At 44.9% G+C, this 25,870-nt stretch overlaps 1 long non-coding RNA gene across 4 annotated transcripts in view; it reads right to left on the bottom strand.

Annotated features, from left to right (window-relative positions):
- LOC139075980 (uncharacterized) overlaps positions 1-25,870 on the bottom strand; it is a 294,470-nt gene that overhangs the window by 145,182 nt on the left and 123,418 nt on the right. For all 4 annotated transcript variants that reach the window (XR_011527099.1, XR_011527097.1, XR_011527096.1 and 1 more), the window contains one exon: positions 23,385-23,518. This is a non-coding gene — a long non-coding RNA (uncharacterized lncRNA). The remainder of the gene's footprint in view (positions 1-23,384; positions 23,519-25,870) is intronic.

Raw genomic sequence — 25,870 nt, 5'->3', positions numbered from 1 at the left:
CGGTGTAGCTAGTCCTTTTGACTGTAGCCATTCACGTGGGTAGGCAGTGGTATCTTTTGTGGTTTAAATTTGCATTTCCCTGTGGAGTAATGATGTCAGCACCTTTTCATAAGCATATTAGCTGCTTGGATTTCCTTTTTTGTGGAGTGTCTCAGAAGTCCTTCGAAACAAGTTTGATGCAGCTTGTGACAAGTCAGCTTGATTTCCAACTTCACATTGCATAAGATTTACTGAAAGTCACTTTTCTTCTCTCCAGTCCTTCCCCACCCTCAAACCCTCCCCCTCCCCTCAGCCCCCTCCACACACACATGCCCCCTCCCCACACTCTGTGAAGAACTTGTATCAGCTAGAGATGGGAAACTATATTTTAGGCTCAACAGGAAAACCCAATTTCATTTAGAAAACTGAAATAGATGATGACACTTCAAAAGGGTTCATCTCTGCCTGCTTGTTTTTTGCTGAATACCCATTTCACATCTCTATTACAGCTCTGTGATTTACCATCCTGGCATACAGAACCCAGTGGATTCTCCATCTCACAGTGCACTAGAAATACGGCGTTACACATATTTAAAAAAACTAAATCACCATGAGCCCTGCAAAAAAATAGCCCAAGTATTGATTTAAACATGTCTTTTTGCAACATGCCTCCCTGCACGCTCTGGGGAACATAAAGTGACCCATAAATATTCTGGAAGGACCACTCATTTTCTACTCTTCTGTCACCTGGAGCCGCAGGCCCATTCTGTGCCATGTGCTCCCAAGATTTCAAATCAACAGGCAGGCTGGCGAAGAGAAGAAAGCTTGGGTCTGAGCGATTGCTGCAGGGCTTCTGCTGACCGACCGTGCTGTCTGATCTCCCTTCGGGCTATTTCTAAGAATAACAAGCAATGGTTTCTCTTCATATCACCCTTCTCCCACAATGGAGAGCTCAAACGGGTTCTAGTATTAACTCATTAATTCCACAACAGCCTTCTGAGGAAAGGAAGAGTTTGCTACCCCAGTTTCTGAGAAGGATTTTAGGGCCTGGGGTGTAGACGTGTTCCAGGTCACGCAGAAACACAGACTGAGAGTGGCTTCATGAAATCCGTTACATGACAAGCTGCAGAGCTATTGTGGAGCCGGAAGGACTCAGAGAGTAGAAACCACTTATTTTCAGATGGAGAAGCTCAGACCCAAAGAGCTTGGGGGCTGCCCAATGTCACACGGAGAAGGAATTGAGGGTCCCACCCAAGATCACATAGAGACTTAGTGACGGGAATAGGATGAGACCTAGGTTTTCTGACTTTCAATCCAACGATCCAAAAGATTAAACAACAAGAACATGAACAAAAGGGAGATGAGGAAGAAAAAGTAAACTATTATCATCCTTCAGATTCCAAGATAGTTAAAACAAAGTTTAGCTCAAGATTTTGGAGGAACTTTTGGAGGAACTGGTAGGTCAAACAAGAATAAGTAGTGGATTAGAACTCAGATCTGACTGATGCCAAGTCCACACTGAACCACTCCTTCTCGACCCGTGAGTAAATATGTGAAGTGCCTTATGATGCTCTACGAAAGTACTTAGCAATTTTCTTTAAACGATTCTAGAAAACTGGACAAGTGGTTTAAGAGCAAAGTGAAAAAGAAAACCTTTTTCTTTCCATTTCATATTCTTTTTACTGTTTGAATATTTGTTAACCCTTGTGTACATATTACTGTAATTGTTTCAAAAAAAAGAGAAGTGGTTGACATATCTTAAGGATTTTCCTGAACTACAAAATATAATTTAATTAAAAGAAAAAGAAAAAACTAATTCTTTTCCTCACTCAACTTTTGTGCTCCCAGTAGAGCATTATTTTATCTTCTTTGGAGAATACCCAGTGTCCCCTCACTCCATTTTCTCTGACTATATTTCTCATATATCCTCTGGATCTGTTACATGATAACTGCAGCTAAAAATGTGTTTGCTGCTGCCCACTCCCAATTTATTATTTTTGTATGCTCTCACTCCATACAGTATCTGTATTATGAAGAGTTTGCATAGGCCTTGATAGTCCTTGCTCACTCAAAAGACATTGATTGATCACCTACTACATGCCAGGCACCTCATGACCCTGCCAACCAGCAAGACTGACATTTGAGCAACGCGTACCATATAGTCGGGGGAACACATAATTAAGGCAGCTAAGATAAGCTTTGAGGACACAGAAGAAAGTAAAATGAGTCTGTGGAGAGAGTCAGGAAAATATTCATAGAGGAAGTGACATTTGACCTAGGTCTTGAAGGGTGAAATGGACTTTTCCAGGAGTCAAAGAGAAAACGAGTTAGTCTAAGCATGTTCAAAGACAAGAGGCATGAAGAATGACATAGAGACGTGTGCTCACCAGGATTCTCAAGGGCTGTTCCCAAAAAGAAAAAAGGCAGTCAACATGGGAAACCAGAAAACACAAGCCAGGTGGCTGTGGGAAAGGGGAGGCCATAAGAGCAGTGAGTAGTGTGGAAGCAGAAGCAGAAAGGAAGGAGAAACCAGCGTGTGGGAAAGACTGAGGAGAGAGAAAGAATGAGAGGAACTGTAGGACATTTTCTGTATCATGGCCTGGATAAACACCTGCACCATCCTCAAAAAGGAAAATCTGCTATCATGTCCGGGGATACATGTTTCAGTGATAAAACTATGTAACTGTCACTCAAGGACATGGTTAGTGTACAAGTGGGAGAGTGGGTGCTTTGGGGAGGATGAGGCCAGGGCACGTGAGGGCCTCTGGGGAGGTCAGCAATGCTCTCTTTCTTGACCTGGCCAGTAGTTGCAAGGGTGTTTGCCACATAAAGAATTCATTAAGTAGTTGGTTTGTTTTGTAGTTTCAATATTTACATTTCTTTTACAATGTGAAAGATGACTAATATCTGGATTATAGACATGTCTCATTTCTCAAGGCCTCTGGATGGATTGCGAGAGGGTGGAGGGTGGAGGCAGCCTCCAGGTGGCTCAGCCATACCCTAGTCACACATGAAAGAACACAGAGTACTCAGGGAACATTCTGAAGGTCATGTTCAGACAGGAGAGGGAGTAGGCGGCTGTAAGGAGAGCCAGACTTGTGACAGATGAGGGAGAGAGGCAAGTGGGGAACTTCACAGAGACCCCACGGGAAGTGGGGCTCCTCCCAAACATGGTCCTCATTTCCACAACTTCCATCCAGCAGTCAGCATGCCCCTTGCTAAGGGACAGGTTAATGAAAGCAACATCGATCTGGGCAAAGGGAGAACTCCAAGCCCTCGCCACTCCGGTGTGGAGCGACTCAAGGGGACCTCTTGCAACAAAGGACTGATCCTCTTGGAAAAAAGAAACAGAAGAACAGAGCAACCCTATCTGAGCTTCAGCGGTGGCTGGGACAGGGTGTTCATTCCAGCTTTCTGGCTCAGCACCCTTCAAATGTTTGTCCCCTGGAAGAAAGTATAGGTCTCTAATGGCCTGGGGAGGGAAGTACACACAGGGCCCTGTGCTGAGACCAAGGAGGCATTTGTGTACCTCAGCCCCACTTCTCCCAGGAATTTATCACACAGGCAGCCCCAAGGGCAGCTGCTGGATTCAGAGCATCTTTACCACTCTGCTGAGGTCACCCGCCATTTTCTCTCCTTCATCTTGACCCCTGCAGTGTCAACACCACAGTGGAGTCAAAACAGTGCTTATGTTTGAAGATCAAACTGAGCTGGATCAAACAAGACCAGGGCTTTGCTACTTACAATCTCTGTGGCCTAGAGTAATTTAATCTCTCTGGTCCTCCTCTGTAAATTGAGGATGGTAACACCTCACTCGGAGGGTTGGTGCGTGGACTAAATGAAGCATCTGGCTCAGTGCCCAACACGTAGTGGGCTCTTGGGAGATGGAGGTGTTTTTTGTTATAATCAGGTGGAATTCATAAGCATTTTTTTAACCAGAATGAGACACAACCTCCAGAACAGCTAAAATCAAAATACCAACAGTGCCTAAGGATGGCAAAAATGAGCAAAAAACAGAATTCTCATAAATCCTGGTGGGCGGTGATTTGGTCCAACAACCTTGGGAAGCTGTCCAGCAGAACCAACTAAAGCTGAACATATGTACCCCTATAACTCAGCAATTCCACTCTGAAGTATATTACATACCCAACAGAATACCTACTTGCTCATCCCAAAAGATAAGAATGGTCATAGCAGTATATTTCATAATAGCCAGAGACTGGAAATTACCCAAATATCCATCAGCAGCGAAATGGATCAGTAAATTGCAGTGTCCTGACACAATGGAGTATTACACAGCAATGAGATAAAATAGATTCCTACTTGATTTAACAGCATGAATGAACCACATTAACCAAGTGTTGAGCAAAAGAAGCCAGACACAAAGGAATACATCTAGTATGCATCCATTTATATATATTTCAAAAACAGGCAAAACTCACCTATGGGGTTGATAGTCAGGAAAGTGGTTACTTCTGGGGCAGAGGCAATGGTTGGTGTTTGGGGTGAGGGGACCTTCTAGAGTTCTGCAATATTCTGTTTCTTGATCTGGGTGGTGGTTACTGGGTGGTTTCTGGGCGTGTTCATATTGTGATAATTCAATATGCTATGCACTTGTTATATGTACAATTTTCCACAGGTGCTATACTTGAATTTTTTTAAAAAAGATTAAAAAGCAAGGAAGGGTCCAAAAAAAATCAGGCAATTAAATCCTGAGGCACCCTGAGATGTAAGCGCCATCCCACATAATTAACTGTCCATCTCTTCCTAACGTCTCCAGGAGGATTCTAGTGCTTCTTAATGGTAACAGCTAGCCTTTACTGAGCACTAACTGTGTGTCAGGCATGCCTCTAAGTGAGTTATACGTATTAATTTCTTTAATCCTTTTAACATTTTATGAGTAGAATGACCATAACTATTCTTGTGCTGGATGTAGCCCCGATTGACTACTGTTATCTCAGCAAAATTATTAACAGCGCCCTCCCTGCCCCCTTTTACTCTCAAAAGAGACTGGAGTTAAAGAATAAATTACATGTTCATCCCTCCTATGAGGTGGGTACCATTATTATCTTTTTTTTTTTTTAATGACACACGGAGAAGTTAGGTAATTTGCCCAAGGTCACAGAGCTAGTAAGTAGTGAAGCCAGAATTTGACCCCAGGATCTGGCTCTCCTCACCGCCAGGATATATTGCCTTTCTTGTCCAAATTTCATTATTCTTTGAGATTCAGAAAATTCTTGATGTCTAACTTTTCTTCTTCTTCTGCAATTTTCACCTATTTTCTGTTGCCCAGCATTTCCTGAAAATGGGAGAGCTGCTCAGCTCCCACAGTGAACCCCACAGCTGGCCCAGCTCACACACAACGACACACGATGGCCTCTCCACATGTTCAAGAGATGAGTGGAACTCATCTTCTCCCTTCTCTCTTTTTTTTTTTTTAAAGATTTTATTTTTTCCTTTTTCTCCCCAAAGGCCCCTGGTACATAGCTGTATATTCTTCGTTGTGGGTCCTTCTAGTTGTGGCACGTGGGACGCTGCCTGAGCGTGGCTCGACAAGCAGCGTCGTGTCCGCGCCCAGGATTCGAACCAATGAAACACTGGGCCGCCTGCAGCGGAGCGGGCAAACCTAACCCCGGGGCCAGCCCCTCTCCCTTCTCTTTTTAAAACGATGTGAGTATGCTCCCTATCACATTTTCATTTTTCTTTATTCAATATATTTTCCAACACTGTAGTAGTGTCTGTGGGTCTTGTTCCCGTTTTTCCATTCATTCATTCAGCAAATTATTCAACAAATCCCTACTGTGTGCCAGACTCTGCGGCCCAGCTGGCAATAAAGTGGTAGGTAATAAACAAGACAAGCACAGCCCATGTTCTCAGGAGCTTATAACCCGGTAGGAAAGACAATCCTAAAGAAATGATGACATGAACAATTATTCATTAATATTATGGTAAGGGCTGAGAAGGATGTAATGGGGGACTTGACCTGACAAGGTGAGGAGGCATGAAAGGCTTCTCGGGGAGACTGACATTTGAGTCAAGTCCTAAAGGATGATGATGGGCATTGGACTGATAAAGGCAGCTGGGAAGAGTGGTCCAGGCAGAGGGAAGAGTATATGCAGAGACCCTTGAGGATGTAAGGAGTCTGGACTGTTCAAGGAACCAAAGAATAGCGCACGTGGCCGGAGCCAGGCAAACTGGAGAGTGTGGGGGCCGTGGGAGACTGGTAAAAGAGGCAGGGGCAGCTAGATCTTACGGGGCCTGTAGCCCAAGCAAGGAGCTCTGAGTGTGAGGGCAAGCATTTGGATTCGTTTAGCAGGAGAAGAGCCTAATCATGTCTCCCTGCCATGCTTCAATTCCCAGCTTTCAAATCATTGAACCCTAAGCTGAGTGAAGAGGGAGACCGCCTCCATTCATCCGTGTATCACAAGAGTGTAGAACATTTTTAGACTGTTTTAAGAACATTTTTACAAATGAGCAGCCTCCCCTAAATGCCCTTGGTTACCAGAAACTTCTTTATCTTTTTCAGTAACGCATTGCCAACTAGTCCACAGAGACTAAATTTGTCAGAAGTCCTGGAGCACAGCCACCAGTTGCATAATTCCACTCTTCACCTTGTAGTTGGCGTTGGGCTCAATGAGCACTACTTACATGCTTACGTAAACAGCGAGAACAGCGAGAACAGCACCTCCGTGCGGTGGTGCGAGGCAGCGGCCCTGCACGCATTCCGTCTCCGCTATGACTTGTCTATTTGCCTTCATATTTGTATCTTTATGAATTGGTGCCCTACCTTATTCTAAAAGTGATTTAAGGAGGCTATAAGGATAGAGAAAATAGAACAAGATAACATAACAGAAAGAGAACATAAACTCAAAGGAAGAGGGAAATAAAAGGAAAAACAAAAGCAGGGCCATAGAAATGATACAGGAATGAGGTTATGACAGCAATGAACTCTTAGAGTTTTGTACATTTGGCCCTAAGTTTTCTAGCAGTCAATATTGTTAGGATTTGAGGGGGCTAATTAATCAGATCTTTCCTCGCAAAGTTCAGAACCAATTAAGAAATAGATCCAGGAAGAAAATTTAAATGCTGTTTGTCTTCTTATGCTGGAAAAGCTGGATTGGAGAACTGGACTTGAGTCTGAGATCCAGATCTTCCCTGTGGAGCGTACTGACTTGCCCCCGGCCACAGGTAGGACGGCAGGCAACTGCCGACTTTCCCTCTCCAAGGAGAAGCCACCTGTCAGGCCATCCATCTTCTGCAGGAGGCAAACACAGAGAATAAGAACACTCTTGCCCTGAGGGTAGGTGCCCAAGGGAGCACTGAGAAGCTAGACACAATGGCAGTGGCCGTTGTGCCAATGGCATCAATCAGTTAATTTATCCCCTATCCTGGGAAGGAAATTATAAAAGGCAGAGAGAAGGCTGGAAACAAATCTACAATCATCCCTTTTTAATACTGCTCCAGTACACAACCCTCGGCCTGGCTGACCTCAGCAAGCGTGTATTTTGCGTGGCTTCTCAAATTTTTATGTGCACACAGAGGACCCACAGATCTTGTTGAAATGCAGATTCGGATACATGGGTCTGGAGTGGGAGTTAAGATTCTGTATTTCAGCAAGTTTCCAGGTGATGTCAGTACGGCTGGTCCACGTCTAGTACGTCTAGATCAGAGGTCCTTGACCTGGGGTCCACTCAGAATTCTTGAATTCAGGAGGTCCCTAAACTTGGATGATAAAAAATATACATCTTTATTTTTACTAACTTCTAGTTCAAAGTGAAATAAGTCAGAGGGAGAAAGTCAAATACCATATGATCTCATTCATAAGTAGAAGATAAAAAATGGCAACCAAAAAACACACAGAAACAGAGATTTGGATTGGTGGTTACCAGAAGGGAAGAGGGAAGGGAGGAGGGTAAAAGGGGTGATCAGGCACATGTGTGTGGTGACGAGTTGTCATTAGTCTTTGGGTGGAGAACATGATGTAACTTACACAGGAATCGAAATACGTAATGATGTACACCTGAAATTTTATATAATGTTATAAACCAATGTTACTGCAACAAAATAAATAAATAAGAAATGGATCATTTCCTTCTATTACGAATGTAGACAACAAACCACAGTAGTAGGAGCAGTGTTTGTGATTTTTGTCACCAACAGAAATCTCAGATCTCTTCAACATCACTTTATTGTTGTCGCAGATGTCTTCAAATTTCCCTTTACGATCTTTGCAAATGACTGCTTGTGACCATTTGGGAATTATAGTAGTTACCAGACCCACTGCTAGCTCTCGTTTCATGTGTTAATAAAGAGGTATGTATATTACCATCTCACAAATTAACACATTAGGATATTTTTAATATTTCAATAGCTGTATTTCCTTATAAATGGTTTCCTTTGTAATCCTATGTATTTTATTTTTTATGTATTTAAAAGTATTATTCCAGGAAAGAGTTCATAGGCATTACCAGAGGGCAGGAGGCACATAAAAGGTTAAGAGTCCATGATGTGGGAGGAAAGGCTTTCTACTGGAAGTGGCTGAATTCTGGAGCCAGATAGCCTGGGTCTGCATCCTCCTTCCTTCGAGGTGTAAGACCTGGGCAAGTGCTTGCCCTCCCGACGCCTTGAGAGCAGGTATTTCAAAAGGGTGCTTAAAAGATTAAATGAGTTACTGTTTTTAAGGTGCACAGAATAGCGCCTGGCCAGAGTGAATACCTTTTAAGTGTTGGCTAAATAGAGAATATGAGTAGCATATTCAGAAACTCGGCTGCACAAGCTTCTATTCAGCACCTACCGAGGAGACAGAGCTGGATATTGCAAAATCCCCATTCTCACAGAGTCCACCGGTTCAGGAGAGACCGCAAGCAAGCGCAGTGACGACCATGAGCTGAGTCTCACAGCAGAGGGGGCACAGTGGGAACTCGGTGGAAGGAACTTTTGGCCAAGTGGGGAGAAGGAAAGAAAGCTTCGCAAAATGCTCATCGAACACCTCCCCACGTCGTTCTGAGCCAGGCAAATGCATCCCGTTTCCTCTCGGCTGCTGCTTCTCCTGATTTCTTGCTTAAATTCCCCCCAAAGCCCAGCATGCCTTTTAGAAGCTCAACAAGCAGACTCTTTATTAGCGTTTTTCTAGTTTGTTAGAGTTCTTCCCACCTAGTCACCACTCCCCTGGATGCTGGCCTTCCATGAACCGTAATCACCTGACAGGTTCCCGCACAGTGCCCGCACTTTGCCGGGACAGAGAGCCATTGTCTCTGCCACCCAGGACAGGGCATGCGAACACCAGGCACTGCCCATCAGCCTGGGCACATAGACCCTCCAGCCTGTAGGCATGGCAGGAAAATTATTCCTGCAGAAAAGCAGCCCGGAGCCAGACACGAAGACCACTATTTGCTCTCAGCTTCAGTGCCGAGTATCCAGGGATTCGTGGATATTTTTGTGAGACAATTAGTACTAATAGCAGGGATAGCTCCCATTTGCTGGGCTTGACCATGTGCCAGGCACTACACACAGGGCTCCCCATCTACCTTAGTTTTCCAGGGCTGCCATAATAAAACCCGCTGACTGGATGGCTCAAACCATAGAAATTTATTTTCTCACAATTCTGGAGGCTAGAAGGCCAAGATCAAGCTGTAGGCAGGGCTGGTTTCTTCTGAGGCCTCTCTCCTGGCCTTGGGGACGGCTGCCTCCTCACTGTGTCTTCACGTGGTCTTTTCTCCGTGCATGTGCACGTCTGTCCTGATCCCCTCTTCTTATAAGGACACCTGTCATATGGGATTAGGGCCCACTCCAATGACTTCATTTTAACTTTACCCTTTTAAAGATCTCATCTCTGAATATGGTTACATTCTGAGGGATTAGGGGTCAGGGTTTCAAAATATGAATTATATGGGCACACAATTCAGCTCAAAACACTGTCTAACCCACAGGGAGTTATTCCGGATGAGGATCCCACAGCTCTGAAAGCTTAAGTAACTGGGTTAAGGTCACACAGCCCGGGGAGCTGACACTTGGAGCCAGGGCACTGTGAGTCGGGAGCCAGCGCTCTGCCCACTATACCAGCCTTCTCCCGGCCTGGTCCCCGGGCTCACTCCAGGGGCTTAGAGATCCCCAGAATCAGAGTCCCAGAGGATCCTGCAGTTTTACAAACTCCCTAGATGTGCCACTAATGAAGAACCTCTTCCTTACCCCATGTGGACTCCTACTGTCCCCACCCGGGGCCTAGTCGTTTGAAAGCCCTCTCTCAAGGCGTTTGGGAACTGGGTGTGCATCTCCATTCCCAGGGCACAGGCGTTCCCCTGGAGGAGTTTATCTGTAGTAGGACGTGATGTTGACGTTTGGTTCCCAGGCATGTCGCCGAGTCTCAGGGCCACCATGCCTTTCCTTTCTCCCAGCCTCTGAAGCCCCCTCCTCCAGGGGACCCTGACAGGCTTCACCAGCAGCCTGATGGCTTGAGGAGCTTCACCGGGGATGCAGGCCAGTGAACAGCTCCTCTGGTGCAAGCAGAGCTGACCAACTCTGAGCTCAGCCAACCTGTTTCCCCCTGGCCTCTCCCCTCAGCCTCCAGTCCCAGAAGCCCTGGGAACCCCAGGGCACCCCTCAAAACTCAGTTTGAGAACCACTGCTAGAAGCCATGCAGAAGCCGGGTTTATCCTGGACTGGTGTGTTTTGATGTTTAACAGCTTTACTGAAGCAGGAGTGAAATATAACAAACTGCACATAAAGGGGACAAGTTGATAAGTTTTGACATATGCGCACACCTATGGAACTAGTACCACAACCAAGAGAATGAACATATCCATCACACCCAAAACTTTCCTCCTGCTCCTTTGTAATCCCTCTCTGCTCATCCCCAGTCCCCCATTCCTCCACACACTCCCCATCCCAGGCACTACTGTTTGACTATTTAAATTTAAATTAATTACAATTAATAAAATTAAAAATCAGTTCTTCAGTAGCAGTAGCCACATTTCAAGTGTCCAATAGCCACGTGTGGTGACCATATTGGATAGTGCAGATACAGAACATTTTTATCATCCTAGTGTTCTCTTGGGTCATGCTGCTCTAGATAGCAAATTCTTTTTCCTTTTACTGTGCTAGATAAAAGTGATCCAAATTCCTTCTCAGGCTCACATTTTTTAAGTTGCTTATGATTATTGGGAGCTTTCTAAATGCCAAACTACTAAGCATTTAACAGATTTTGTAAAATCATCACGATGGCCCTATGAGATAGGACAATTAATGTCCTTATTTTATAGATGTGAAAACCAAGGCTTAAGGAGGTTAAGTGGGTGGGAGAGCTGGTCTGGCCACCAAGCCTTGCCCGTGACTTTGCATTATTTTCAAGGCAGCATAATCCAGTGATTAAGAGCGTCGACTCAGGAGTCTGACCACATGGGTTTCAGTCCTGGCTCTACCGCCAGCTGTGTGATCTTGGGCAAGTCATCAATTATTTATGCTTTTGTGTCCTCATTTGTAAAACAAGGATAATAATGAAACCTGCTCCATATGGTTGTTGTGAGGATTGAATGAGTTGAGATTTATAACCCATTTAGGATGGCGCCTGGCACACAGTTGCGTCTATATAAGTGTTTCCCCTTTTATACCCTTTTCCTCACATCTATCCTGAACTCTTTTGTGCAACACACCAGTTTCTGAGAAATAGAGGCACAAGTCCTGAATAATCCAACATTTACTCATTCCTTTATTCCCTCTCTCAACATCTCTGGAGTCCCCATAAAGCACAAGGCTCTCTGTGCCCTGCGTTCTGTCACGTACAACGATGAATGAGGTCCCCATGGCTTCAGACTTGATATTTCTGCTCAGACGTCCCCCTAGTGATGTGTAAGTCACTTCTTTTTCTTTTTAAAGTAAAGGCAAGATTATTTGAGGAAATAGAGGCATAGAATCATTTTCCCACTCCACTGGCTTTTCGGAAGGGTGAAATGGTATTAGATTCGTAATTTGTTCCTATTCTTCCTTTTTTCACTGCCTTTGAATGCTTCATGTCCCAGTCAGAGCAAGAAAGCAGGTGCTTTCTCAAGGAAATTCAGATAACGTGTTATCACTGTAAGGATCATCGTGACAGATTATCATCGCAAGAATCATTGTCTTAGTGTAAAAACCCATTAAGGGAAACTTAGTTTGGAAAGAACAGACTTACATAGAAATGCAGACTTTGTCAGACATAAGACTTCCTTTTCTAATAGACAAGACAGTAAGACCCATTCTCAGGGCTTCTTTGTCCCTTAGGAAGCAATTTCTTTTCCTTTTAATCTCCACTCTCAGCCCCTGCCCATGTTCAACATTTGACTCCCAAGAGAAGACTTCTTTCCTTTGAGGAAGACAGAGGAGGGACGTCTACCTCACTCCACTCTCCATCGGCCCCAGAGAGCCCAGTGCAAGTGTCCACCGGCTACAGAGCTGGACAGTGTCCTTCTGGCCCCAGCCAGTACCTCAATGTATAAGCCCACATTCCATAGTCAGCAAAAGCTCTAATAACACACGTACACATCCACAAACACACACACACGCACACACATGTACACACACTCATACACACATATTCACACAAACGCTTCTTCAACTTACTTTCAAATTATACAGTTTCTATTTTATAGTGACAAAATTTTTATGCAAGCTGAAAGTGTAAAGAACCCATTCCTAGGGGGCTGGCCTGGTGGCACAGCGGTTAAGTGCATACGGTCCGCTTCGGGGCCCAGGGTTAGCCAGTTCAGATCCTGGGTGAGGACATGGCACAGCTTGGCACGCCATGCTGTGGTAGGCGTCCCACATATAAAGTAGAGGAAGATGGGCATGGATGTTAGCTCAGGGCCAGTCTTCCTCAGAAAAAAGAGGAGGATTGGCAGCAGTTAGCTAATATTCCTCAAAAAAAAAAAAAAAAGAACCCCTTCCTGATTACCCAAACCAACATTTTTTAAATGTATAGGGGCTAGATTTAAACCCACAGAATCTATCCCATGAGCATGAAAAAGTTTTCCCTTGGTACCAATTGATGCTTAGAAATACAGTTTTATTTTCTCAGACAATTAAAGGGACATTATGCCACTGGGCCTAAGGAGATGGTATCACTTCTTATCACCTGACATCCAGCAGATAGCTATCTTAATTTAAAAGACCCTAAAGGTCAGTGCTTATTTAGTTCCTTGCAATAATCTGTTTTGCCATAGTTCTGCTTTTCTGTTTAATTCCCTTATCTAGAGCAGCATTTTCCAATTTGTGTTTTACAGAACAATAGATCCCTGAGATGTTAATAAGTATCCCTGGGGTAGTGAAAAATAAGTGGTTCTACAAACAAATCAGTTTGGGAAATGCTAGGCTGAAGAAAATTAAACAAGTTTCTTTACTACAGGATTACTCAGAGCCTTTATTATGCTAATGTGTGTTATAATTCAGTGAGGTGAACAGGATTAAACAGAGAAGTTTGTAATGTGCATGGCCCAGAGGTTGACACATAGTAACACCCAATCAGTGCTCGCTTTTATAATTATTAGCTATCATGACTGGAAGCTTTCCCCAACTGACATGTTAAGAGTACCCTTCTTCCACAGACCAGCTCCTTGGACTGAAAGTTCCATGGAACACACTTTGGGAAAGGCTAACCTAGTTCACTCCCTATTAATATTTAATACATATTTTACTCATTTCTGTAAGCAAAGAAATAAGGTAAAATGTAGTGCCACGTAGACATGCACAGCATAAAAATGAACCTTACTCTTGATTTGGGAAGCATCCCCAGCCTCAAAACAAAACTAGCTCCTAGTTGGACAGAACTTCATTTATTCTGCCTCCCTCACCAGAACTAATGGTCCTAGTAGTTTTATATGGTCCTAATTACTCTACATCTACCTAAGAATGGGTACATGCATGCACGTGCATCATTTCCTAAGGGAAGAACTTTTGGGACATAGAGAAAATCCACACGTTACATTCATTAGTCATTGATTCACCCATTCTTTCATTAAAATACACACACAGAAATATATATATATATTGGAGGGACTATTATGTATCAAATATTGTTCTAGCCCCTGGGGATAAAGCAATGAATCAGGCAGACCACATCCCTGCCCTCCTGGAGGCTTCCGTTCTACTGGGGAAGAGAGAGAGTACACAGATAAATATATAGAATGTCAGTATAAGTGCTCTGGAGAAAAATAAATCAGGGTAAAGGGATTAGGGAGTCAGGGCAGTGGGTGTCGTACTTCAAATAAAGGAGTTGGGGAGTTTTCACCAATAAGATGATGTTTGAGTAGAAACCTGAAAATAGCAAAGGATAAACTGCGCAGAGGGTGGAACTTGACTGGAACGTCTGAGTGAGGTCCAGAAGCGTGTGGCTACCACGCAGCCAGCAGCGGGGAGAGCTGGAGAAGATGGAGTTGGAAGAGTAACGGGCAGGAGAGGGCTTAGATCATCTGGGTCCTTGTGGACATCCGTCAGGACTTTGGCTTTCACTGTGGGGAGCCACCACAGGATCTTAAGCAGAGATCAAGGTATGTTTTGTTTTAAAAGGATCGCACTCTGCTGGATTGAGATTAAACGTGGCAGCCACGGGGGGCAAAGATGGGAACAGAAGGAGTAATCCAGGCACAAAGTACCATGGTGGCTTAGACCCAAGAGGCGGCAATGGAGGAGGCTCCAGGAATGAAATTCATTACGGGAGAAGTAGCACCTGTCAGGCGGCTCATCATTTAACACAGCCCCTGCAAGGAGGGCTGATGTGTGAGGGAAGGCTGTCAGTCTTTCTAGGATTGGGATGTTCAGCAGCCATGGGTGATGTTTGCTTTGTGGGTAAGTAAAACTTCAGCTTGTTAGCAATCTGCCATCTTCTTCCTACCCAAAGAGATTTGTGCAATCAAGATCTAAATCTAGATGCCTGGTGGATTACCATAGCTACAGGCGCCTGGCAACCAGGATTAGACTGATGGCCATTGATCTACAGACTCCAGATTCTCCCCGGGGATGTAATACTCTGTAAAGGGCATCCAAATCCCCGAAATAGCCCAGAGCAGAGAGAACAACATTCAGTCATCATCTTGTTCTGTCTGATTGCTCTTTGCCTCCCACAGACAAGGGGCCAGCTCACAGGCCCAACACCAGATTCAGGCCTCAGACAGGGACACCAAACTATTAGCAGAAAGTTTCAGAGAAGATGTGCAAGTTCTAAAGCCTGAGACAAAGAAACTGGTGGTAAGGACAAAGAAAATGAAGGTAAGCAAAAAGATATTTGACGGTCTATGCTGGAACAGAGAAGGAAGCAGAGAATGAGCAAGAAACAGAGTGAGAAGGTATAATTCAGGGGTCAGCAGACTATGATCCAGGGGCCAGAGTGGCCCACTGCCTGTTTTTTGTAAATAATGTTTTATTGGAAAATGGCCATGCTCCATTCATTTACATATCATCCATGGCTTCTTTCGTGGTATGATGGCAGAGTTGAGTGGTTAGGACAGAGACCATATGGCCCACAAAATCTTAAATATGTGTTACTTGGCCATTTACCAAAAAATATTTGTCCACTCCCGGTCCAGTGTTCCCAAATGGACTGGAGGATTTACGATTGCTCTTTCTTGCTCACCAGAGTATTGGCCTGAACCGTGGTGGGCCATGAGGAATGCTAAAGAAATACTAACAAATTCCAAACATAGAGCCAACATCACTTTCATAATGAGGAAAGGTGAGAAGTCCTATTACAACAGCCTCAGCTCCTTGTCTTGCTGGCAAGGTACCAGACAGTATCTATGCCTAACGCCACACACAGGGGAGCAAAGGAACGATGGGAAATACGGAAGAGACAGGAGGAGGAGCGATGGAGAACTGCATCAGGACCTCAACTCTGTTTTAATCAACTTCACCACTGTGGACTGGATTGTGTCCCACTCTGAAATTCATATTGAATTCGTATTGAAGCTCTAACATGCAATGGGACTGTATTTGGAGATGGAGCCTTTGGAAGATGATTAGGTTTAGATGAGGTGATGACAGTGGGGCCCTCACGATGGGATTAGTGTCCTTATAAGAGACACCAAAGAGCTTTCTCTCTCTCCTGCGCCATGTGAGGAGACAGCGAGAAGACAGACGTCTGCAAAGCAGGAAGAAGGCTCTCACCAGAACCTGATCTCGGACTTCCAGCCTCTAGAACTGTGAGAAAATAAATTTCTGTTGTTTAAGCCCCCCAGTCTATGATATTCGTTATGGCAGCCTGAGCGGACTAAGATGCTCTCCAAACTGTTTGGCCCAGTAGAGTGTGACTCCAGGAGCAACTAAGCAAGCATGGCTGCTGAGAAAAGATCACAGAAACATCATCTTTCCTCCTCCATCATATGACTAGTACTTTCCTTTCCCTATCTCCAGGAAAGCCAAATACCAGTTTTATCTCTTCCAAGCACCCAACCAGGAGCCAACCAGGAAAATGGAACTGGTACAAGATGCTCTTTCCAGTTTTCCAAGAAACTCTTCCTAGTTAATGGTCCATGGACATCATCCAGTGTCCCCCAGGCTTTCCTGCAGTGCTTCCATTTGCTGCTAATTATTTTCTGGAACGAGAGCCCTTAGAAACAGGCTCCAAAAAGCTTCTAAAATAGCAGAGTTACAAAACCCCAAGGATTCTGGTTTCTTTTTTTTTTGCAACCTTAGCTTCCTGGAGAACACTAGTAACCACCTAAGTTGTCACCTCTGTTGGGTTGGAAGGGTTTTGAGAGGTTTGTGACCTTCAGTAACTCAAAGAGCTGCCTAAGACTTTGCGGGAGGAGAAAGGCAAACAAGAACCATATTGTCGCTTTTCCCTGCCATCCCCATATGGCATTGACGGTACCCAGTGAAACACTGAGACAACTATTGTCCCCATGACCTTCATTACATAAGCTTCAGAAATACTCTGAAGGTAAGCAATGGTGACGGGGGCAGACATTTTATTCTACAGGATTCTCCAAACTCTAAGTCCCTTCTGAAAAGCTCTGCAGCCAAGCAGCATTTTTATCCTTTGTTGAGAAATGGAGTTGAGTTTGATTTGATGACAAAATAATTTGAGACTTGTCTCTAAAAATGTTGAGACAGGACCTGAAAAATGCTGTTGACAATGCTAGAATCATTTCTTGATGCCTTGGGATCATAAAAATAATTCGCCCCTAAAAGGCTGGAGAATTGTCTCTGGGCCCTGCAGAATGACCATCTGCCCCGTTCCTCCTCCGAGGGCCACACTGCAATAAGATGAGCCCGTCCCACAGGCAGCGAATTTTTCTTTTTGGAAGATCTGTAAGTAACGGTGTATTTTTCTGTGATGGGTTTTGTTTTTTTCTTGAGAGTTTTCCGTCCTTAGAATGTTTACTTCTTATACTTACTGTTGTTTTGTTAAACCTGAAAAGGGTCTGGTGGGAGAGGAATGTGCGCAGGTTCTGATTTCCCTGTGGGGAAAGTAAACGCAAGACTCACAAGGTGGGAGTCAGTGCTGTTTGGAATCTTGCCTCTTCTTTTGAAGACGGGTACAGGACTAAAACACATATTTAAATTTAACTGGTCTGAGAGAGACCCAGAAAACTTGGCAAACCATGAAGACATCAAGAGCCGAGGAAAAAATTAAATGGTCAATAAATATGCTAATAAATGTTAAATTTCACAATAATCAAAATTGCAAATGCAAATAATGAGATCCCATTTTTACCCATCACATTTGCCCACCCTTTTTTTAAGATAATCTAAGGTTCATAAAATAATATCTAGGAATCATGAAGGTATGAGGAATTATAGAATGCAGTCTCATAGAGTACAGTAAAATTAAAATTTATTTTTAAAAAACAACCTTCTAGAAGGCAATTTGAGGATATATTTTAAAATCTTATAATTTTACATAAACTTTTCATACTAGAAATGTATCGTGTGGGATTTCACCTCCATAAATGTAGCCTAAGGAAATAATATGGGTGTGCAGGACTCGTAGTGGGTGTGATGGTTCATTTCGTGTGTCCACTTGGCTGAGCCACGATGCTGAGATATTTGGTCAAACAACATTCTGGATGTTTCTGTGAGGATGGTTTTGGATGACACTAACATTTAAATTGGTGGCATTTCAGTAAGGCAGGTTTCCCTCTATAATGTGGGTGGGCCTCATCTAATCAGTTGAAGGGTTTGACTAGAACAAGAGGCTGACCTCCCCAGAGCAAGAGGAAATTCTGCCAGAAGATGTCCTTTAGACTTGAACTGCAATACTGGCTCTTCCCTGGGTCTCCAGCCTGCCAGCCCATGTTGGATATTTTGGACTTACCTACCTCTACAATCATGTGAGCCAGCTTATTTTAAAATCTCTCTTTATCTCAAGATAGAGAGAGAGAGAGATCCTACCACTTCCGCTTCTCTGGAGAAGCCTGACTAGTACAGTGGGTAATGAGAAAGTAGCTTCATTCTTTCCCCTGGCTCCGCACCTTCAAACCACTTTATGGAGCGGATTCATCCTGTTGAGGGAAACTTGGCTGAACTCCGTGATATTTGTGGTCATTTGCACATAATAAAAAGTCCTCTCATCACTTCTAGTCACAAAATAGACTAACTTCCATTTTGTGTTGAATCTCAGGTGATAAAAGCTCTAGATGTCATCTAAAATTCAAATTCCTCTCCTCCTCCCCCAGGGCCTGCTGCAGCCTTGAAGCCTGCAGTGTATAGGGGACCATGGTCAGCTTGTTCTCTTTTTCGTGGTCCAGCTCTTATAGCCTCCTCCCCACCCACAGGTCACCTCCTGCTCCTCCAGAGTTGGCGTGGGAGGGAGAGGAAGGAGACGTTAAGTGCGGGAAAAATCCTACCTGGCAGGCACTGACACGATGGGGCATTGACTTCCATGCCATGGAAGCTGTTTAAGACTCTTTTTCTGGTGGGGGCAAGTTCACAGAGTCTTCAGAGATGCCACTCAGCCACCCCAGCCCACACTGGGATCTTTTACCCGCTCTTCCTTAACGGGGACAGTGCCTCCTCCCACCGGCCCCTACAACTCCCTGGCCTTCAGCAGGCCACGCCACACAGAGGTTCTCTTTCTCTTCCCACTGCCCCCTCCCCAGGTGTTTAGGCTGCTTCTGCATCTCATGTGGCCTGAGTAGTCCACGGGAGGCAGACGCATTCATCCCCTCAGAGCACTTAGGCAGTCTTAGTCTCGCACCTCCAGGTCTTTGCAGGTGAGGTTCGGAGGGAAGCACACACCCATTTCCAAGCCTCTCTCTTGGGTGGGTTTGCACCTCCTTGCAAGTCCTGCTTAGGTGGCCTGGCCAGCATCTCGCTCTGAAAGGCTGCAGCAGTTGGCGCCTGCCTCAGCTGAGACACAGACAAAACTCTCATTTCAGTGTACTGATATACAACTCCAGATGCAAGAAGATAATCTCTGTTTTCTAAACGTCAAAAGTTAAGTCTCAAAGAAATTTATTAAATTTTCTAAGATCACACAACCAGTCTATGGCAGAGCATGGATTCGAACCAAGGATTGTCCAAATCTGGCTCAAGATCTTGGTGCTATACTGCTGTTGTCTTACTAAAAGGGCTTTCAAGGAGGGTTGGCCTTGAAATGAACCCTCATCCCCTCCCAAGGCATTCCCCTAGCTCGCTGATCCAAAATACGGGGGCTGGGATGTACTCCCTTCCTCACCCCTTAGTCCCACGCAAGCTGGGCCCTTCTGGGCTGAGCCTGGGAGGAAGGCGCTGTGCTCCGCAGAGGAGCCCCGGGCCAGCAGTTCTCCAACACAGCCCAGAAGCCTACACCTTAGCAGTTCTGCCTCATCTCAGGATGGGGAAAGGCATCCTCCATATGCCTCACTCTCCTGATAGATGCGAGCAAAGCACAGAGTGAGCACGAAACATCCGTATGCATCTATAAACATCACCAGGAAAGAGAGAGAAACAAAGCATCTCTATTTACAGCGTGGGAAAGAGAAAAAAAACCCTTCTGAGCATCTGCTTAATCACACTTCTGTACTGGGAGGGGAAAATTACCTGTAAATCTTTCCTCTGTGGTTGATACCAAGCTGACGGATCTTCCCTTTGGAGATGGATGCTTATAACTCCCTAATGGCTGCAGGAGAGAGCAGGGCCCTGCATTCCTGCGCCAGCCAGCTGGGAAGCACATCAAAGCGGCTTTGTTTAAACTGGGACACGCCTGCCCTACCGACCCAACCCCAGGCCCTTTGGGACCCTCTTTTTCTCTTTGTGGAATCTGCAGTAAGCTCTGCAGCTGACCTCAGAGGTCACCCCACAAGCTCTTTCCTGTTTGAAACTTGTTCCCCAGGCCGCCTTTCCACCGGCTCTGAGTCATTATCCTCCAGCCCTGACATCGACACCCCCATTAGATGAAAGCGTCCCACTGTCTCCTCCATCCTCAACACAAAAGCAGCGGGCTTTTTGTTGTTGTTTGCGTTTGTTTTCCGTTTTTAAAAATAAAAACCTATGTTGCACTTTCTTCTTATTACAAAAGCAACACATGTTAGTCATAAAAATACTCAAACAGCGCAGATAAACAGAATGGAGAAATAAAAAGCGTCCATTATTGCATCAAACAAAGAAGAAGGGCCGTGAGCGTGTTGGAATACCTTTCCAGACTTTTTTCTCTGCAGAGACCTATCCATTTAGTGCTGCAAAAGGAGACCACACTGAACATCCTGGTAATGAACTTGCTTTTTTCATTTGGCAATATGTTGAGAACATTTTTCTGTGTCATTAAATATTCCACAAGATTTTTTTTCTATTTTGCAGTACGAACAAAGTTTAGTGGTTTTTGTCTAAATATAAAAGCAATTCACACTTAAAATTTCATACCCTTTGCTCCGGGCATTGCCCTCCCAGGGGCACTGCAGAAATACTATGGGTGAATCAGAAGAACGCGTGCTTGACTTTGCCGCTTGAAAAGCAGGGACGTTGCTAACATTCTCTGAAACCACTCCTAGGAGTTATGACTAACTGGTTTGGAGAGCTTTACAGAGCTCAAGTACGAAGATGTCCCCATGTCTCTTATGAGTTCAAGTCCACTTAGAAGAGGCCCGCCCCCTTACCGCCCGCCCCCTCCCTGCCCCTCTACCCTCGGAAGTGATGCTGATTATCTTCCCCCATGAGGACCTGCCTTCCCACAAACTATTATACAACACAAACCTCAAGGTCACAGACCTTAGAAGAAAAGGGGCAGCCTGACTTCTCCGCTCACCCGGAGAGCACTGGAGTCTACTGTGCCTTCTACTGCCCCTTCTGTCTGCCTCTCACCATGGCCTTTTGGTGCTCCAGGGCCAACAGATTCTGCCAGCCAGTTGGCAGTGATGCCAATCCCAGGTGTGCTCCAGCTCCCAGCATGGCAGCCACTGCCCTGTGAGGGAGGATGCCTCCATTCTCTCTACTGCAAATCCAGCTCCACATGCCTCTCGCTTAGTGTCCAGCTCCCTGACCCTGTCACTCCTATAGAGAGCCATTCCCCCCTTGGCTCCAGCCAGGGGAACCAAGCCGGAGGCCGGTTCAGGAGCCCATCACTTGCCAACCAGAATCACTGTTTATTCCAATGTCCTCCCCTAAAGATCCACAGCCACACACCTGGAATCCATCATCTCCCTTTTCAACGCAGGAAGTACAAAAGCTTTACTCCACTCCCCTTCTCTTCAATAGAACACCAGGGCAGTGACTGAAGGATTCAGACCCTCAAAACAAAGAACCCCACAGGCGGCTTCACCTCTTTGACCCTGGAACATGAACATTGCTGGCTTTCTGCTTTCAAAACAATTTGGGAATGCTAACATCTAGGGAAAGACCAGACCTCCTTCAAGGGTCCAGGGGAGAGAAAAGGCTCTTTATTCATGATGAGGGAAGGAATAATTTCCCTACCTCACCTTTTATTCTCCAACCCAGACACAAGCTAGGGAACCGTTTAGTGTTTCTTGCTAAAACAGTGAAAAACAAAACCCTAGCTAAGTTTTAAGTGGGTCACCCTGCTGCACAGCGAAATTAATCTTCAATCGGTCATTCCCTCTCTCTTTAAATGAACAATTACTGATCGTTTTTAGAGAAACAACCTGGTGCCATCAAAAATCCCCAGGGTTGGAGTCAGAAAATTCAAGTTGTTCTTTCCCTGCTTCTGGCCACCGAGGTGGATTTGAGCCGAGTATTAAACTCTCTGAAACCCAGTTTCTCTGTCTGCCTAAGACTGGACTTGACAGCAAAACGTTGATACCCAAAGTCTGTTAGCCAGGAGTCTGCTTCCCCGGGCAGCACCTAACACTTCCCTACCAGCGTTTGCTGGGGCAACTTACTCTCCTGTGCATTTTTATTTTATAATTTCCAGAAAAAACTGAAAATCCAAATACTTGCTCAATAATTAGGGAATCATTAAAGGACCCTAGCTAGGTGACACAGTTGATTACTATAATTTACTCACTGTATGGCTCTGAATAAGCTATTAGTCTCTCTGAAATTTAGTTTCCTCAACTATAACAGTAGCTAACGCAGATCCTATAGGCCAGGCACTAGTCTAGCTGTTCGGGTGTATTACCTCATTAAACTCACCACTGCAACTTAACAAGGTAGGTACTGTCATTATTATCATCCTCAGAGGCGAGGTAACTGAGGCTTGAGCAGTTAAGTGATTGTCCCAAGGTCAAGCACTCAAGATGTGGCAGAGCTAGCATTCAATCCAGGCAGTCTGGCCCCAGAGGCCATATTCTTTTTGTTGTTGTTAGATTTTTTCTAACTCATTTTTTTGGTGAGGAAGATTGGCCCTGAGCTAACATCTGTTGCCAATCCTCCTCTTTCTTTTTTTTCCCTCTCCAAAGCCCCAGTACATAGTTGCATATCCTAGTTGTAGATCCTTCTCGTTCTCCCATGTGGGACGCCACCTCAGCATGGCTTGATGAGTGGTGCTAGGGCTGCACCCAGGATCTGAACTGGCGAACCCTGGGCCACCAAAGCAGAGCATGGGAACTTAATCACTATGCCACCGGTCCAGCCCGCAGAGGCCATATTCTTAAATGTACATCACCCTACCTCTGGCTTTGAGACCATGGAATGGTAGTTAGGCTTACCTCTTCGGACTGTTGAAATGATTAAATATATACAAGACACTGTGTGTCAGCACACACTGAGTCCTTAAGATATGAGTCAACATTACCATATTATTATTTTCTAGATGAATTTGATAAAGTATTGTGCTGCTAGTTGAAAATTATAAAAACCTGTGGCAACATAGAGAAACCCATCTGTCATACAATGCATAGTAAATGAAAGTAAAATATAAAATAGTATTATATTTTGGTTGTGCCTCTGTACAAATTATGTTCCCATTTTATGAGTGTGTCTGTCAGTTCTTGCCGCATACCAGACAATAAGCACTCAATTCTCATAGTCCACTAGTTAGAAATGGATCTACACATTGAGACTGGGCTTACCTGGGCAGCTTTGCATCATATCGCAGTCCAGCTGGGCTTGTCTCCTTGCTGCAGATTGGACTCAGGTCTGCTCCATACGTGCTCACTCTGAGGCCCAAGCTGAAAGGGCAACAGCCAGCTGGGAGAAGCTCCTCCTGCGGCAATGACAGCGGTGTAAGAGGCAAACTCAACCACACAAGTGTATTTCAAACCTCTACTCGCATCACAACATCCCATTGGTTAAATCACGTGGCTGAGCTCAAAGTCAAGGGCTGAGAAACAGTGCTCCACACCCTACGAGGCCAAAGCAAGTCACGTGGCCCAATTCAACATCAACTAAACGGGGAAGTATAACTTTCCCATGGAAGTGGAGGTGAGGGAGTAAATATTTCTGAACAATAATTTGCTAAGAGAAGGACCAGATAGAAATAGAGGAAACCGAGAAGGATGATTAGTTCAGCGAGGTCGTGGGTGAGTATTTAATCTTCTTTTCCTCCCAAAATTACACTTATTATTTTACCGCCCTAAGATCGAAGCAGGAAAACAGGGAAACCTCAAGAATCACTCCTTAAAAAAAAGGCTAAAAGGAAAGACTAGCCCGAGGTCACATTTGTTCACTCATTGCACACACATTTGCTGAGCCCCTCCTCAGCTCCAGGGGAATCCAGTCCCTGTCCTCAGGCACTCACGGTCTAGCCAATGAGTGATGATAATACCATGTTGATTGATGATAACTATAATCATAGCCAACATTTATTAAGTGTGTCATCTCCCAGGTGCTGTGTTAAGCCATTTATGTGGTGTAGTCTCTTGTAAATCCGTTACAAATCTCTATAAAGAAGGTTCTATTATAATGTCATTTTATAGAAAAGAAACTTAGGCACAGAGAGGTAAATGATTTATTCAAGGTCATCCAGCTGGTATGGGGTAGAACTGGAATTCCAACCAGGCGGTCCAGCTTCAGACCTTGCGCCCTTAGGCACTTCACTCCCCATTCACATATCCCCCATACCCATCCCATCCCATCCCCGTTCCCTCATAGCAAACCCTCTCTCTATCCCTGAGTTAAAGGATTGCTAACACCAAGTGTCCCTCCTCTGGAGGGCTGGCAAACACAAAGCCTCCTCTTTCAAAGGTGTCCCTAACAAATTAGATCTCACAGGCAGGCGTGGGCAAAGAGCGCCAGGTTTCAGTAAAGAAATTGACTTTTTGGGAAGCCTGGAGAAGAGAAGAAGAAAGGGAAACTCATCCATGTTCATTTTCCAAGGTGACAGAAGCTGAGTGAATCCATTATGAGGGCAGTGACTAGATTTTTCCACCTCAAATGGAAACAGTAAAAATAAGGGCTGGCGGCACAGCATCAGGGAACTAGGTGAGGTAAAAGCAAACAGTTCCAGATAACAAGGACCTCTTGCATGGAAAGAGACTACCCAGAGGAGGCCGACGGATCCCTTTCACAGAGGCAGGGTGGTGAAGCAGGTCAAGGAGGGAGCAAGACGCAGATGCTTGAGATAAGCTCTCAGAATACCCTAGAATTCAGTAACTATTCTACTCACGTTCTTTTTCTACCTCACTTTTCTTGAGGCAGCTTTCAGACTATGCCAAGCAGCAAAGTGGAGTGAAACACCACAGCCCATTCAGACCACCAAATTCTTTCTTCCTTCTCGACGTCCTGACCGTGCCCAGACCACCCAGGATCCTGCTCTTGTGAAGCATTGATCTGTGATGGCAGTTAAGAAAAAAGTAACTTCCCACCCCTCCAAAACAAAACAAAGGAAAACACTGGAACATGAGAGTCATATAAACACTGGCGTCGGACTCAGCTATTTCGATTACAATTGCAATATTTCATTACTCGTAGCAAAGACTGAGAATACAAACAAAAACCAAGAGCAAAGAAGAGACTGATGAATCAAGTAGGAAAGAACTTATTGGTTAGTAAGTGTCCAATTCGACCCATCACAAATGACCTGACAAGTAGCTGATGAAAAGAATGGCCAAATTTAAGCAGCAGACAGCCCTTCCAGAGAAATCCCACAAGAAGACTGCTAGCAGTTCCCTTTTCCTAGACACAATGGCAATCATATTAAGTACAACAACAGAAAAATCAGAGTGCGACCCTCGCATTAAAACTGGGTCACTGTTACCCTGAGCAGGCTCTGTGTAAGTTATCTCCCAGCCAGCGCATCCGCCTGGTGGTGGCGCGCACCTGATTAACAACCTGTAGGGGCGGTAAAAATTCCATTTACCTTTGACCAATGGGTTTCCAGATATATCAGCCCTCACATTACCAACAGGAAGAAAATTAAGAGATTGAAGAGGTAATATTTTTAATAGGGTTTCGTAATTCTTCCCCTTCACGCAGGCTCAGTCTCGGCATGCAGCTGGCTTCTGAGGTCCCCCCACCCCCCATCCTTCATGCTGTTGTCACATAAAGACCTCGGGAAATGCACAGGTATTTGTGGAGCCCCTGCCCGCCCCCCCCCCCACCCGCCACTTCTCTGGCC

This window comes from Equus przewalskii, chromosome 15 (assembly GCF_037783145.1).
Source record: "Equus przewalskii isolate Varuska chromosome 15, EquPr2, whole genome shotgun sequence".
NCBI classification, from domain to species: Eukaryota; Metazoa; Chordata; class Mammalia; order Perissodactyla; family Equidae; genus Equus; species Equus przewalskii.
The sequence above is the reverse complement of the archived record's forward strand: the minus strand, read 5'-3'. Positions and strand labels throughout refer to the sequence as shown.